At 44.1% G+C, this 17,574-nt stretch overlaps 1 protein-coding gene across 3 annotated transcripts in view; it reads right to left on the reverse strand.

Annotated features, from left to right (window-relative positions):
• HDAC9 (histone deacetylase 9) overlaps positions 1–17,574 on the reverse strand; it is an 821,625-nt gene that overhangs the window by 100,744 nt on the left and 703,307 nt on the right. The window lies entirely within an intron of this gene.

A 17,574-nucleotide genomic window follows, 5' to 3' on the forward strand; every position in this document is an offset into this window, starting at 1 on the left:
ATATGTGGGAGCCATATTTACTGCCAATTGTTTGGATTTCTGTCCATCTATTCCTGAGATTTATAAAGCTCTGGCACACCACATAATCAGGCAGATGATACCCCTTACAGCTAACGTGGTTGTAAACCCTTCTATATACCCAGTGAAGTGACTAGTCTCAGGTGATACACAGTGATGAAACAAACCCTCCTACGTCAGTTGTACCTGTTTATCTACAGCCATCTATTCTCTGGAGTGGTTCAAAGTGTACAGTTTATACAACATTTCTGAGCTTCCAGAGGAAGAGGGTGGGAATTTGATCTCTCACACTGCACAGCATAGAGCAGGAAGCTGAGTGTAAGTTGAGACCTGAGTGGAGGGAATGGACATAGATAAACATGCACATCTGAGGCAGTCAATCACAGACTTTGTGCTTAAGCCCCCCTCCTCCATCACCCCTGATTGCTTGGAGTCAGCATAACCTGTCAGAACAGAAGTGACTCTTGCATATAGCAGAGGAGGAAGACAGCAGCCATAAATATCACTAGGAGCTTTGAATTTAGGGAAGTACACAATATAGAAGGATATGCTTTGTTAATTTTCATTTTTAGAGGTTTACAACCACAAATAATACAATCTCTCTCCAACTCCAGCCTGCTGATTGGACAGACTGGCAAGGTTATCTTTCTGCTCACTCTCCTCCTATCAGAAAGCTCTTTGTCAACACTAGGGATGAGCTCCGCGTTCGATTCGAACGTATGTTTGACTCGAACATCGGTCGTTCGATCGTTCGTCGAAACTCGAACAAAACAGGTCGTTCGCGCCAAATTCGAGTGACGCAAAACGTCCCATAATTCACTGGGGCGTTGAGCGCTGATGATTGGCCAAGCATGCTGTATGTCCCGCATGCTTGGCCAATCACAGCGCTCAAAAAACGAAGAGCCATAATTGGCCAAAGCCAGGGTGGCTTTGGCCAATTATGGCTCAGGGGGATTAGTACACGCCCCCCACTATAAAAGGCAGCCTGCACGGCTGCCTAGTGTAGTGTGTTGGCGGTTCTAGAGAAGATCAGTCAGTCAGACAGAGAGAGATAGAGAGATAGAGACACAGTGTCTTAACCAGATAGATAGATAGATAGATAGATAGATAGATAGAGTAGGAAGTGTAGTCAGTATAGTTAAAAGTACAGTTTGTAGAGAATATATTCACATCCTTAGGCGTTGTCAATATATTTATAAACTGTACAGCTCAGCTAGTTTATCTATCAGGCAGGAGATTGTTCTACATGCAGCGCTCTAACGTGTTGTATTGCCTGCATTAGGGATTTACTTTAAATATAATTATTCTGTGTTATTTAACGTGTGCTAGTTAATTGCACACACAGACGCATTACCTGTTACTGCAACGGTGCAATTTATTTGCACAGAAGCGCAGTCGCTGTTAATGCAACTGGGCTATTGAATTGCACAGAAACGCAGTCGCTATTACTGCGTGCGTGCTGTTTAATAGCAACTAAAGGCAGTTGGTGTCACTGCGTGCGTGCTGTTAAATCGCATTTGACCGCAGTCGCTATTACTGCGTGCGTGCTGTTTAATAGCAACTAAAGGCAGTTGGTGTCACTGCGTGCATGCTGTTAAATCGCATTTGACCGCAGTCGCTATTACTGCGTGCGTGCTGTTTAATAGCAACTAAAGGCAGTTGGTGTCACTGCGTGCGTGCTGTTAAATCGCATTTGACCGCAGTCGCTATTACTGCGTGCGTGCTGTTTAATAGCAACTAAAGGCAGTTGGTGTCACTGCGTGCGTGCTGTTAAATCGCATTTGACCGCAGTCGCCATTACTGCGTGCGTGCTGTTTAATAGCAACTAAAGGCAGTTGGTGTCACTGCGTGTGTGCTGTTAAATCGCATTTGACCGCAGTCGCCATTACTGCGTGCGTGCTGTTTAATAGCAACTAAAGGCAGTTGGTGTCACTGCGTGTGTGCTGTTAAATCGCATTTGACCGCAGTCGCTATTACTGCGTGCGTGCTGTTTAATAGCAACTAAAGGCAGTTGGTGTCACTGCGTGCGTGCTGTTAAATCGCATTTGACCGCAGTCGCTATTACTGCGTGCGTGCTGTTTAATAGCAACTAAAGGCAGTTGGTGTCACTGCGTGCGTGCTGTTAAATCGCATTTGACCGCAGTCGCTATTACTGCGTGCGTGCTGTTTAATAGCAACTAAAGGCAGTTGGTGTCACTGCGTGCGTGCTGTTAAATCGCATTTGACCGCAGTCGCTATTACTGCGTGCGTGCTGTTTAATAGCAACTAAAGGCAGTTGGTGTCACTGCGTGCGTGCTGTTAAATCGCATTTGACCGCAGTCGCTATTACTGCGTGCGTGCTGTTTAATAGCAACTAAAGGCAGTTGGTGTCACTGCGTGCGTGCTGTTAAATCGCATTTGACCGCAGTCGCTATTACTGCGTGCGTGCTGTTTAATAGCAACTAAAGGCAGTTGGTGTCACTGCGTGCGTGCTGTTAAATCGCATTTGACCGCAGTCGCTATTACTGCGTGCGTGCTGTTTAATAGCAACTAAAGGCAGTTGGTGTCACTGCGTGCGTGCTGTTAAATCGCATTTGACCGCAGTCGCTATTACTGCATGCGTGCTGTTTAATAGCAACTAAAGGCAGTTGGTGTCACTGCGGCTATTTTGTTACTTTACACTTGAGCCAAGTCGCTCTTACTGTGTGGTTGCTGTTTAATACCATCTGAAAGCAGTTGGTGTGACAGCGACTATTTTGTTACTTTACACTTGAACCAAGTCGCTCTTACTGTGTGATTGCTGTTTAATACCATCTGAACGCAGTCGGTGTGACAGCGACTATTTTGTTACTTTACACTTGAGCCAAGTCGCTCTTGCTGTGTGGTTGCTGTTTAATACCATCTGAACGCAGTTGGTGTGACAGCGACTATTTTGTTACTTTACACTTGAGCCAAGTCGCTCTTACTGTGTGGTTGCTGTTTAATACCATCTGAACGCAGTTGGTGTGACAGCGACTATTTTGTTACTTTACACTTGAACCAAGTCGCTCTTACTGTGTGATTGCTGTTTAATACCATCTGAACGCAGTCGGTGTGACAGCGACTACTTTGTTACTTTACACTTGAGCCAAGTCGCTCTTACTGTGTGGTTGCTGTTTAATACCATCTGAACGCAGTTGGTGTGACAGCGACTATTTTGTTACTTTACACTTGAGCCAAGTCGCTCTTACTGTGTGGTTGCTGTTTAATACCATCTGAACGCAGTCGGTGTGACAGCGACTATTTTGTTACATAACACCTGAACGCATAACTATGGCTGGAAGGACAAAGAGAGGCAGAGAGTCACGAGGGCAAGCAGGCTCTGCATCTAGAGGTAACGCTGGTGATGGATGTGGTGCATCCTCTTCAGCACGTGGCCGTGGCCGCACGTCCTTCTTTTCGGGAGCTGGCCGTGTTGAGCCTCAACATGCTGAGAAATTAGTTGAGTGGATGACCAAGCCGTCCTCATCCTCCTCATCCTCTCTCACACAGACTGATTATAGTTTGTCTGGCAAAGCAGCTGCCAAGGCGTCCTCTACCCTCTGCACAATGGGATCACACAATCCTTCCCTAGTCCCACCGTGTCCTCCTGAGGAGTCCCCCGAACTGTTTCAACACAGTGTTGGGTACATGCTAGCTGAAGATGCACAGCGTTTTGAAGACTCCGATGACGGAACACTGATAGAGGAAGGCATTGATGTGAGCCCAGGGAGAGGGGGTGGCCGAGAGGGACAACAATCTGGGAGTGATGTTCCCCCAGCTGGAGCATTCTGCCAGGTTGTCGCCAGTGATGATGAGGAGGGAGGGGATGATGAGGTCATTGACTCTACCTGGGTGCCTGGTAGGAGAGAGGAGGAGGAGGAAGAGGACGAGGCACAGGCACATCTTCAAAGAGGCAGGAAGCCCTCCAGGGGTCAGCTTAAGGGCAGTACACCAACTGCATTACGTGGCGCTGCTGTGTCTCAACGGTACAGCAAAAGTTCTTTGGTGTGGGCCTTTTTTGAAACCTGTCCATCAGATGCTACCTTTGCTGTTTGCAACATATGTCTCAAGCGTATCTCGCGTGGCCAAAACATCACCCGCTTGGGCACCACATGCTTGTCCAGACATATGTCGACCTGCCATGCAGCTCGTTGGCAGGCATACCAGAAAGACCCACACCAAAGACCAAAGCGGTCCTCCCCTTGCCCTTCTGTGACCTCAAACCCCACTAGACCCCTAGTCCTCTCTGCAGCCTGCACCGAAGGTGTAGAAATAGGTGTGTCACAACGTAGTAGTGGTAGTACATCCGGCCAATCTACTGATATTACCAGACAAATTTCCCTGCCCCAGCTGCTGCAGCGCCGAAAGAAGTACGCTCCCAGCCATCCACATGCCCAGCGGTTGAATGCTAGCTTAGCAAAATTGCTAGCACTTCAACTGCTACCTTTTCAGTTGGTAGATTCTGCCCCCTTCCGTGAGTTTGTGGAATGTGCAGTACCTCAGTGGCAAGTACCCAAACGCCACTTTTTTTCACGGAAGGCGATTCCGGCTCTCTACCGGCATGTGGAAGGCAATGTCCATACCTCGCTGGACAGGGCGGTCAGTGGTAAGGTGCATCTTACCGCTGACTCATGGTCCAGCAGGCATGGACAGGGACGTTACCTGTCTTTTACGGCCCATTGGGTGACTCTGCTGGCAGCTGGGAAGGACGCAGGTCAAGGCACAGTAGTTTTGGAGGTTGTTCCACCACCACGCCTCCAAAACACTACAACTGCTTGTGACACACCTCTCTCCTCCACCCCCTCCTCTTCTTCTTCCTCTGTGGCCTCTTCCTGTGGTGATGTTGGCTCAGAACCAGCCGTGCTCCGTAGGCGTACGACGGGCTACGCAGGAATGCAGGCCAAGAGATGCCATGCGGTCCTAGAGCTGGTGTGCTTGGGAGACAGGAGCCACACTGGGGAAGAGGTTCTTTCAGCTCTGCAGGGGCAGGCTCAGAGGTGGTTGACGCCACGCCAGCTGAAGCCTGGAATGGTGGTCAGCGATAATGGCACCAACCTCCTCTCTGCCCTGCGACGTGGAAAACTCACCCATGTGCCCTGTTTTGCGCATGTTCTCAATTTGGTGGTGCAGCGGTTCTTGGGCAGGTACCCTGGCTTACAGGATGTCCTGAGGCAGGCCAGGAAAGTCTGTGTGCATTTCCGGAGGTCATATAATGCCACTGCTCGGCTGACAGACCTCCAGAGGGAATACAACCTGCCCAAGAACCGCCTAATCTGTGACATGCCCACCAGATGGAACTCTACGTTGGCCATGCTGCAGCGGCTGCACATGCAGCAGAGGGCCATCAATGAGTACCTGTGCCAATATGGCAGCAGAACTGGCTCAGGGGAGCTTGGGTTTTTTTCACCACGCCAGTGGGCCTTGATCAGGGATGCATGCACTGTCCTGTCACCATTTGAGGAGGCCACGAGGATGGTGAGCAGTGACAGTGCATGCATCAGTGAGACTGTCCCGCTTATTCACATGTTGGAGCACACCCTACGTGGAATAATGGACAGGGCCCTTGAGGCAGAACAGAGGGAGGAAGAGGAGGACTTCCTTACCTCTCAAGGCCCCCTTTATCCAGACACTGTTCCTGCTTGCCCACCTGGAACACAGGAAGAGGAGGAGGAGGATGAGGAAGAGGAGGAGGAGGAGGATTGTATCAGCAGCATGGAGGTGGAGCCTAGCACTCAGCATCAACAGCAGCAGTCTTCAAGGGATCATTTACAGTCCCAAGGAACACGTGGACTTTTACGTGGCTGGGATGAGGTGGCTGAGGATCCTGTCGTCCTCAGTGACCCAGAGGACTGTGCCCCGAATGCCTCTGCAAACCTACGCTGCATGGCCTCCCTGATTCTGCAAAGCCTGCGTAAGGATCCTCGTGTACGTGCTATCAAGGAGAGGGATCATTACTGGCTGGCAACTCTCCTTGATCCACGTTACAAGAGTAAGGTAACGGATCTTATGTTGCCATCGCAGAGGGAGCAGAAGATGAAACTACTGCGGGAGGCCTTGCAGAAGGGTCTGTGCAATGCGTTCCCAGAACCGGGGGGATTACCAAAACCTGGCCCTGGACAACGTCTTGCTGAGGCTTCGGTGAGTCAGAGAAGGAGCGGTGGAGAAGGTGGCCGTCTGACCGATGCGTTCAGACAATTTTTTAGTCCGCAGCCCCAAGGTCTGACCGGTTCCAGCAACCATCGCCAGCGTCTGGTTTACATGGTCCGGGAATACCTAGCGGCAAGATCCGACTTGGACACCTTCCCCACGGAAAATCCTCTGGCTTACTGGGTCTTGAGGATGGATCACTGGCCAGAGCTTGCACAGTACGCAATTGAGCTACTGGCTTGCCCTGCATCCAGTGTTCTTTCAGAACGTACATTCAGTGCTGCTGGAGGCTTTGTGACCGATCACAGGGTACGCCTCTCCACCGACTCTGTTGATCGACTGACCTTCATCAAAATGAATCAGGCTTGGATCAACACCGGCTACCAAGCACCTGATGCTGATGTTACTGAATAAGAATTTTGTGTTGAAATATCAGATCCCTTTGAGACTGCTGATGCTGAGTGACTGTCCTGTTGTGCTGCTGATGGAATATCCTTCTCCTCCTCACTTTTCATGCTGTTAGCTAGTAAGAAATTTTGTTTTCCTGTGCTCCGCCACCAGTGCCTAAGGCCTAATTTTTCTGCCCCTGTTTAACAGGGGCGCCTAATAACAATTTTTGATGCAATACTTTGCACGTGGCCTAAGGCCTAATTTTTGTGTCCCCTGTGTAACAGGGGCGTCTAATAACAATTTTTGATGCAATACTTTGCACGTGGCCTAAGGCCTAATTGTTGTGCCCCTGTGTAACAGGGGCGTCTAATAACAATTTTTGATGCAATACTTTGCACGTGGCCTAAGGCCTAATTTTTGTGCCCCTGTGTAACAGGGGCGTCTAATAACAATTTTTGATGCAATACTTTGCACGTGGCCTAAGGCCTAATTTTTGTGCCCCTGTGTAACAGGGGCGTCTAATAACAATTTTTGATGCAATACTTTGCACGTGGCCTAAGGCCTAATTTTTGTGCCCCTGTGTAACAGGGGCGTCTAATAACAATTTTTGATGCAATACTTTGCACGTGGCCTAAGGCCTAATTTTTGTGCCCCTGTGTAACAGGGGCGTCTAATAACAATTTTTGATGCAATACTTTGCACGTGGCCTAAGGCCTAATTTTTGTGCCCCTGTGTAACAGGGGCGTCTAATAACAATTTTTGATGCAATACTTTGCACGTGGCCTAAGGCCTAATTTTTGTGCCCCTGTGTAACAGGGGCGTCTAATAACAATTTTTGATGCAATACTTTGCACGTGGCCTAAGGCCTATTTTTTGTGCCCCTGTGTAACAGGGGCGTCTAATAACAATTTTTGATGCAATACTTTGCACGTGGCCTAAGGCCTAATTTTTGTGCCCCTGTGTAACAGGGGCGTCTAATAACAATTTTTGATGCAATACTTTGCACGTGGCCTAAGGCCTAATTTTTGTGCCCCTGTGTAACAGGGGCGTCTAATAACAATTTTTGATGCAATACTTTGCACGTGGCCTAAGGCCTAATTTTTGTGCCCCTGTGTAACAGGGGCGTCTAATAACAATTTTTGATGCAATACTTTGCACGTGGCCTAAGGCCTAATTTTTGTGCCCCTGTGTAACAGGGGCGTCTAATAACAATTTTTGATGCAATACTTTGCACGTGGCTCCTTGTTGCGCTCCAATTACAGATATTGGGAGGGGTTGCAGTGTTATGTTGCGCCTACGGACACATTTTTATGCCCCTGTGTAACAGGGGCACCTAATAACAATTTTTGATGCAATACTTTGCACGTGGCTCCTTGTTGCGCTCCAATTACAGATATTGGGAGGGGTTGCAGTGTTATGTTGCGCCTATGGACACATTTTTATGCCCCTGTGTAACAGGGGCACCTAATAACAATTTTTGATGCAATACTTTGCACGTGGCTCCTTGTTGCGCTCCAATTACAGATATTGGGAGGGGTTGCAGTGTTATGTTGCGCCTACGGACACATTTTTATGCCCCTGTGTAACAGGGGCACCTAATAACAATTTTTGATGCAATACTTTGCACGTGGCTCCTTGTTGTGCTCCAATTACAGATATTGGGAGGGGTTGCAGTGTTATGTTGCGCCTATGGACACATTTTTATGCCCCTGTGTAACAGGGGCACCTAATAACAATTTTTGATGCAATACTTTGCACGTGGCTCCTTGTTGCGCTCCAATTACAGATATTGGGAGGGGTTGCAGTGTTATGTTGCGCCTACGGACACATTTTTATGCCCCTGTGTAACAAGGGCGCCTAATAACAATTTTTGATGCAATACTTTGCACGTGGCTCCTTGTTGCGCTCCAATTACAGATATTGGGAGGGGTTGCAGTGTTATGTTGCGCCTACGGACACATTTTTATGCCCCTGTGTAACAAGGGCGCCTAATAACAATTTTTGATGCAATACTTTGCACGTGGCTTCTTGTTGCGCTCCAATTACAGATATTGGGAGGGGTTGCAGTGTTATGTTGCGCATACGGACACATTTTTATGCCCCTGTGTAACAAGGGCGCCTAATAACAATTTTTGATGCAATACTTTGCACGTGGCTCTTTGTTGCGCTACAATTACAGTATGTTTGAGGGGTGCCCTTTTTTCTACAATTTTGCTTTCCCAAAAAGATAATGCCACCCCCCCACCACCCCTAAAATAATCGAGATATTGTTCCCACACAGCACGTGCGCAACCAGTATTAAATTACTTTGTTCTTATAATAATTTAATGTTGTGCAGGGACATTTCTAAACATGTGCCACTACTAGAGACACACAGCAGGTGTGATATTTGAAGGAATTTTTCATTTTTTTTTTTTCACTTTAAACATCATTAAAATCGCTGCTCCGCAAAAACGTCCGTTTTTAAAATATTTTTTTCGATTGATACATGTTCCCTGGGGCAAGACCCGGGTTCTGAAAGACGTTTACCAACATTAAATTGAATATTGGTCTTTAAAATGATCGTTTTTGAATTCGAACGTTCGAGTCCCATAGACTTCAATGGGGTTCTAAATGTTCGCGCGAACCCGCGGTCTGTTCGAACGTTCTGATGCGAACCGAACCCGGGTATGTTCGGCTCATCCCTAGTCAACACCTTTGTATACCACACACCTAATTAGCCAGTACTGCCCCTCCCTCTGCCAGTCTGAGTGCTGCTGTATAGGGAATTGCAGAACACTGCTTGCATTTTAACAATGTATTAATAAATACAGAGCTGCATTAATCTGTATTGTTTACATCTACCTGAAATGCAGCTGCAAATATGCTATTGAGACCTATATTTAAGGTGTCGTGGGAGATATTGCGTGCAAGACAAGTTTTGTATTAGAAAATGTAATGCATAATTATTTTTTTGAGGGAGATGCAAAAATCTCTAGTAATTCTCCTGGTACTCCAGCTTACAGAAATGGAAAATTAAGTATATCTAAAGTTAGACTGTTTAACTTGTAGCTTTTTAGGTGACTGCCTACGTAGCTTGCCCTATTATTCCCCTATTTAGTAAGCTGATATCTCCAATTCATAAAATTTGAAAATGCACGCACATACTTAGCACTTTAAGGATCTAACCAAGGAACTTTACATGAATAAAAATCTGGACCAATTATAAAAAAAAAAAAACTTGGACATTTAAAAAAAAGAGATAGGAAAGTCACTACAATTAATTTCTCTACCCAATTTACTTGAAATTAGCTGAGTTGTAGCCCATAATCTGAAAAGCTGTGTCATCTGCCTATATCATTTTGACTGGCATCTCAACTCTGCTAGTTGGTCAGTTACATGTGAAACATCTTCCACAGAAACAACTCTTTACCGCTAAAGACTATGAATGAGGGAAATTGAGAATCTTCATCCCTAACATAATTAAGGCAAAACTGAGTGACTTCTGCACATTTCACCATTTTCATAAAATGCATTGAAGTCAATGGGGAAGGGGAAATTATGGAATTTTTTGGTGGCTTTTAAGGGTGCTGTAGGCTTTATATAGATTCCAAGGTTTACAGAAGCTTAATTGAACTACCCCGATCTGTTCTTGTTATTATTATTATTATTCTTATTATTATTATTATTATTATTATTATTATTATTATTATTATAATACAGGATTTATTTAGCCAACTGCTTGTGCAGCTCTTTACAACGTGAGGGCAAACAGTATAGTTACAATACAATTCAATACAGGAGGAATCAGAGGGCCCTGTTCATTAGAGCTTACACTCTAAAAGGGATGGTTAAGTGACACAAAAGGTAATAACTGTGAAAATGAGCTGATGGAGAAAATAAAATTACAGTTGCTAGGAGAAGGCAGGATAAGCTTCTCTGAAGAGAAAAGTTCTCAGGCATTGCCTAAAAGTGGATAGAGTAGGAGATAGTCGGACAGATAGAGGTAGGGAATTCCAAAGGATGGGTAAGGCTCGGGAGTAAAGTTGAGCGGACACCTGGGTGCTCGGGTTCGGGTCCGAACCCGAACTTTAAAAAAAAAACGAACCCGAACTCCGAACCCCATTGTAGTCAATGGGACACAGACTTTTAGAAAAAAAAATGCGCAGAGGTCCCCGCAAATTCAATAACCAGAACATTTAGGTCTGGTATGGATATTCAGGGGAACCCTGCCGTCAATTTAAAACAAAAATGACGTGCGGTTCCCCCTAAATATCCATAACCAGACCCGTTATCTGAGCACGTTGACCTGGCCGGCCGCAGAAAAGAGGGGGGGACAGAGTGCGGCCCCCCCTCTCCTGAACCGCACCAGGCCACATGCCCTCAACATGGGGAGGATGTCCCCATGTTGATGGGGACAAGGGTCTCATCCCCACATCTCTTGCCCGGTGGTTGTGGGGGTATGCGGGCGGGAGGTTTATCAGAATCTGGAAGACCCCTTTAACAAACCGCACGTAATATTTTGTTTTAAATTGACGGCGGGGTTCCCCTGAATATCCATACCAGACCTAAAGGGTCTGGTTATTGAATTTGCGGGGACCTCCGCGCATTTTTTTTTCCCGAACTCCGATCCCGGACCCAAACTTTTTTCAATTATTAGGGTTCGGGAAAAACCCAAAGTCCGTACCGAACCCGAACTTTACAGTTCGGGTTAGCTCAACCCTACTCGGGAGAAGTCCTGGAGGCGAGCATGGGAGGAGATGACAAGGGAGAGCAGGATGTTCGAAGAGAATAATTTGGTTGGTATTTTGAGACTAGGTTAGTGGTGTAGCTGGGACCAAGTTGTGGATGGTTTTGTAAGTTATTGTTAGTATTTTAAATTAAATCTGTTGGGTGAGTAACAGCCAATGAAGGGATTGGCAGAGAGGGGTATCAGACACAGAGTGGTTTGTAAGATGGGTGAGTCTGACAGCAGAATTCATGATAGACTGAATAGCGGATAGTCTTTTTAAAGGTAAGCCAATGAGGAGGGGGTTGCAGTAGTCGAGAGATAACCAGGGATTTACTTTGTGGTGTCATTGGTTAAGAAAAGGGCGTATTTGGAGATGTGACGGAGGTTAATGTGGTAAGCTTTGGAAAGTGATTGGATGTGGTGCCAAAGGAAGAGTTTAGAATCCAGGATAACAAGCTAGCTACCTGGCATGCAGAATGGGTTGATAGTTGTGCCATTGATCTTGACAGAGAAGTCAGGGGAAGGGAGCACGTGGGGAAGGAAATATTATGAGCTTGGTTTTGGTTGAGTTTGAGGAAGTGGTGTAAGATCCAGCCTGATATGTCTGTTAGTAAATTAGTGAGCTGAGGAGTAGAGAGATAGATTTGGGTGTCGTTAGCGTAGAAATGAAATTGAATCAGCTGACCAACGGTGGTGGCGTAGATTGAGAATAGGAGAGGTCCAAGTACAGAACCTTGGGGGACCCAGACGGAGAAAGAAAGAGGAAGTAGAATTGTAGAAGTACAGAATAGTGGATATTGTTTTTTTCTGTTAGTAAGTCATTTGTGAGTTTTAGGAAAGCGGTTTCTGTGTGTTGAGGGTGAAATCCAGACTAAATCCAGACTAAATCCAGACTAAAGGGGGTCAAGAAAATTATTCTTAATGAGGTGGTCACTAAGGCATTCAAGGAGTTTGGAGGAAAAAGGGAGCAAGGAGATGGGGCATAGGTTGTTAATATTGGTGGGGTCCAAGGAAGGCTTTTTAAGTATTTGGATGACTAGTCCAGGTTTTAGAGAGTTGGTGAAGATTCCAGAAGAGAAGGAGAGATTTAAGGTGTGGGTTAGAGAGTGTAGGATAGAGTCAAAGGGTGACTGCAGTATTTGAGATGGAACAAGGTCAAAGGAACAGGTGGCTAGGTGGGCGTTAGAAACAAGTTTAGCAACCTTGTCTATAGTAGCAGGGTTGAATACGTTGTGAGGGGGGGATATCTGTAGAGTGGAGCTTCACAAATTAAATCAATCTTATTTTTTAAGTGATTAGCGATCTCTTGGGCAGTGAGTGAGTTAGTGGGTGGAGGGAGTGGAGGATGACATAGAGAGTTAAAGGTAGAGAAGGGTTGACAGAGACTGAAAAATAAGGTATTAATGAGAGTGATAACATAGGTCTGCTTTGCAGTGTGGAGGCAAGAATTTTATTTTTGGAGGGCAGATTTATATTGGATGAGGTCTTTTTGAGACTTAGTCTTACGCCACAGATGCTCAAGAGCACAGCTACATTTTTTGAGACTTCTGGTGTCATCTGTTTGCCAGGCTTGTAGGGGTTGGGGCCTAACTCTGTGTGTAGTTATGGGGGCTAGCTTGTTCAGGGTGGAGGACAGGGATCTATTATAGACAGAAGTGGCTAGATTAGGGCAGGACAGGGGGGAAATTATGTTATAGAGGTGGTGAGCAGCATAGAGAAGAGAAGGGTTGAAGTGGCAAAGGTTTCTACGGGTACATGTTAGGCAGTTGGAGGGAAAGGGGGTGGAAGAGAGGGTGAAACTAATAAGGTGGTGATCAGAAAGAGGAAAAGGATTGTTGGAGAGGTTGTAGGGGGTGCCATTAGAGTGAGTAGAAGAATGTACTCATTGCTTCAGGTCGAATGAGGAGGTTAGACTAATACGTTTAAAAGTACAGTGATACCTTGGATTACGAGCATAATTTGTTCCAGAAGAATGCTTGGAATCCAAAGCACTCGTATTTCAAAATGAGTTTCCCCATAGAAGTTAATGAAAACTCAGATAATTCATTCCACAGTGATTTTTATCGTATGCAGTAACGCATGTGGCCAGGAGACACACGGATGCACTCTGAAACACTCTGAAACAGTGGCTCTGAGTGCATCCGAGCAGCTCTGAGCAGCTCCAAGTGTCACTGGCACCCCTGCACCTCTGACCAAATGCGGTACTGCACACTGCAAAGGCTTGAATCCTGCTTGTTTTGCGGGACAACGCTTGAAAACCGAATCAAGATTTTTGTATTGTAAAACGCTTGTTAACTGAATTACTCGCAATCCGAGGTAGTACTGTAGTAGGAGTGTTAGTATTAACAGGGATGTTGCTGAGAATGATTGTGTGAATTTCAGAAGAGAGAAAGTAGGAAATTTGAGAGAATAGACCTATACAGTGAGCTTCAAATGATGAGAGGGACAAAAAGTGAGGAGAATGAAGAACCTAGATGGTGGTCAGTGGGGATAGGAGGATTCCAACTCCACCACCCTTGCATCCACTAGGTCTAGGGTCTAGGCCTAAGAACTTCCATGTTGCTAAACCATAGGGGCCGTGGACCCTGCCTGCAAGGTCATTTGCTTCGGGCCTGACAGAGCCAGTGTCAGGTCCCTACATCAGTGCTAGCTGGTCCTTGAAGTGATAGTCTGCAAGCAAGTGTATGTGCTAGGGTCTATGCCTTTGATGCACAAGCAAACCCAGTCCAACAAGCAAAGTATACGCTTACAATATTAACTACGTTTAAATAAGCACAATTATGGTAGCATATAAACAGTTCATTTATTAAAAAAGGTGGTCTTCTAAGCAGCACACATTCAGCATCCCAATGTAAAACAGTTAAGTAGTAGCATATCTTCAATAAAGATTGAATTTTTCTCTAATGTTTTTGGGTCTAAATGAAATCTGTTCACTGGTTGCAAAGGTTTTTCATCTAGTATGAATACCAAGTAAATAAAGTACACCCTTAAATTAATAAAGGTGACTAAACAGCTACTGAAGGTAAAAAAGCCATAGTGCACACTTGCAAAGAATTTCAGGATTGGGCTTTGTCAATGTGCCCAAAAGATTTTTGACACTACTTCCTGCCATTGCATATTATAATAAATACACTAAAGCTGCACTAGTAGAGTTTAATATAATTTTGACATTTTTGTTTACTTTTCTAATTATTACTAGGGAAAAAATCAACTTTCATTTTTGACTGCAGCAATAAAAAAAATTGAAGGAGCAGGATGGCAAATTTTTCCTAAATTAACAAATTTCGAACAGTGAATGTGATTTTTTCATTCGGAAAAGGCCATTCTTTCCAAAATAAAATGTTAAAAGCAAACAAAATTGTGAAGCACTTTTGATTGGTATTCTTCAAATCATGGACTAGATTATTGCCGCATACACACCATCACTTTATGTGATGAAAAAAAACTACATTTTCTGTGAAGTAAAAAACTACGTTTTTGAAACTTAAATTTTCAAAGACGAAGTTGCCTACACACCATCGTTTTTTTCACAATGCTCTAGCAAAGCGAAGTTACGTTCACCACGTGTTTCTATTGAAGCTCGCTTCATAATTAGCTTCTGGGCATGCGCGGGTGTAAAAACGTTGTTTTAAACGTCGTTTTTTGCTACACACGGTCAATTTCTGTGAAGTAAAAAACGACGTTTTGAAAAACGACACATAAAATTGAAGCATGCATAAATTTTTTTTGTCGTTTTTCACAAGATATAAAATGACGTTTTCCCCCACACACGGTCATTTAAAGTGACGTTTTTAAAAACGTCGTTTTTTTTCATCACATAAAGTGATGGTGTGTACGCGGCATAAGAATTTTCATCCCAATGAACATCTGCTAGTGAACCCAGCTTGACCCCTTTAAACCTTTTTTACACAGGGAGCACAGCCTATGGGTTTTTGCTCCTATGGTACTTGTACTTTTCTGTGATACTTGTAACATTATTATTTTTTTAAATGTTAATACAGAATGTGAACACATGCTGTACTTAGTGCACCTTTTGTGCATTTGGGGCACAAAAAGTATAATGTAGGTGTTTAATGCACACTGTAAATGGTGATCGCATCATATTTTTGAACTTGAGTTCACTCCTTAGTATAAAGACTAGTAGGTATGATAATATCTGCATGCTCATGGGAATCTGCACAAGTGTGATTTTATTTTTTTATTTTTTAGAAAATAACCCTTTATATTTCTGTACACATAACTTTTTTAAAGTTGAACATAATTAAAGTGTTAAAAGAGAAGTCTTAGGACCTGAACTAAGATCCTCTAATGGCAACAGTCATGGCAAAGGGTTATCTACTAATTTCTGACACAGCTTTGAAGTTAATGTTACTGCTCAGAACAGACACTGCCCGGCTTTAGTTTGGGAATGATCTATGTTTTTGTTCTGACGAATGAATACATTGTACTGATTACGCCTAAGAAAATAGCACACACTTACACATAATAACTGACTAGCTGAATGTGTTGTGATTGTTTTATTTATAGATATGAAAGAAATGGAAATATGATGTATACATGTATGGTCTATAGGACAATAGCCACATCTGAATATAATTGCAACCTGTGTCTCTTTTCTGTTTAGTTGTATTTACTGAATTTTTTAAAGCACAGATCTTTGTAAGTCATTTTTCAATTTTATTGCAATCTCAAATCAACATGATTTTTCCTCCTGGATTGCATTTGGTGTCCACTCTAATCTCTCAGACCTTAGAACAAGCTTGGGTCTTATCCTTAAAGTTTGCTCTACCCAAAACAAATTTTGGTAGATGCTGAAAAGAAAAGTCAATCAAGGATTTCTTATATCTTTTGGAGACTCTGACAATACAGTACATATAACCGCAATATCACTTTAGATTCACTGTCTCTTCAGCGCAACCAGATTCAGGCATCAACTACCCCATTTACTTTGAATGGGTCAGCTTCCTTAAATCTTAAGATTCTGTGCAACATCCACATTTAAAGAGATACCATGGAGCTTAGTGTGTGCTTTTGTGGAAATACCTGGGCTGGTGTTTTACATGTCTCCACTAGGGATGAGCTTGATGTTCAAATCGAACATAAGTCCGACTCAAACATCGGGTGTTCGGCAAAAAGCGATTGTGGGGCATTCATGGGAAAATGTGAGCGCCGCGGAATGTCCCATAATGCACTGTGAGATTGCAGTGCATTGCTGTATTATGATTGGCCAAAGCATGCACCCGACCTGCATGCTTTGGCTCTGCTGAGAGAGCCATATTTGACCAAAGGCAGGATGCTTCTGGCCAATCATGACTCAGATGGACTAAGTCCACACCCCACATTATATATATATATATATATATATATATATATATATATATATAGACTGTTTACATAGCGGCCCGTGTATAGTGTGTGGACGGAGATAGTTTTAGCTAGACTAGGAAGGCAGGTTAGTTAGTGGCAGTGTATTTGATATATATATATACAGTCTAGTATATATATATATATATATATATATATATACTCTGCATTTGGCAAAGACTAGATATTCAGTGTAGACTCGATATTCAAGTCAGTGCAGGCAGTGTATTTGATATATATATATATATACAGTCTAGTCCACATGCCACAATATATAAGGCTGCTTACATAGCGGCCATGTATAGTGTGTGGACAGGGATAGTTTGAGCTAGATTAGGCAGGCAGGTTAGTTAGTGGCAATGTATTTGATATATATATATATATATATATATATATATATATATACAGTCTAGTATATATATATATATATATATATATATATATATATATATATATATATATATATATATATACTCTGCATTCAGTGTACCCTTTATATTCAGTGTAGACTCTATATTCAGTCAATGCAGGCAGTGTAGTTTATATAACACAGTGTATTGAAGTGGTTAAGGGGAACCCTGCGCCCAAATTTTAAAAACAATGGTGTGGGGGTCTACCCCAAAATCTATATCAGGTCCTTCAGGTCTGGTATGGATTTTAGGGGGAACCCTATGGCAATTAAAAAAAATGACGTGGGGGTCCCCCCAAAATCCAGACGAGACCCTTAACTGAACATGCATCTTGGCACGCCGTAGGAAAAGGGGGGGGAATGAGAGAGCGCCCCCCCTCCTGAACCATACCAGGCCACATGGGGAGGGCAAACAGAAAAACTCTGCATTCATGGGAGGTGACCTTGCCCCTTCTGACATCATGTGACATCAGAGGGGGGTGTGGTCACCCATTTACATCACTGGGTGGCCCAGCCCTTGGCTATAAAACAGCTG

This window comes from Rana temporaria, chromosome 5, assembly GCF_905171775.1.
Source record: "Rana temporaria chromosome 5, aRanTem1.1, whole genome shotgun sequence".
NCBI lineage: Eukaryota > Metazoa > Chordata > Amphibia > Anura > Ranidae > Rana > Rana temporaria.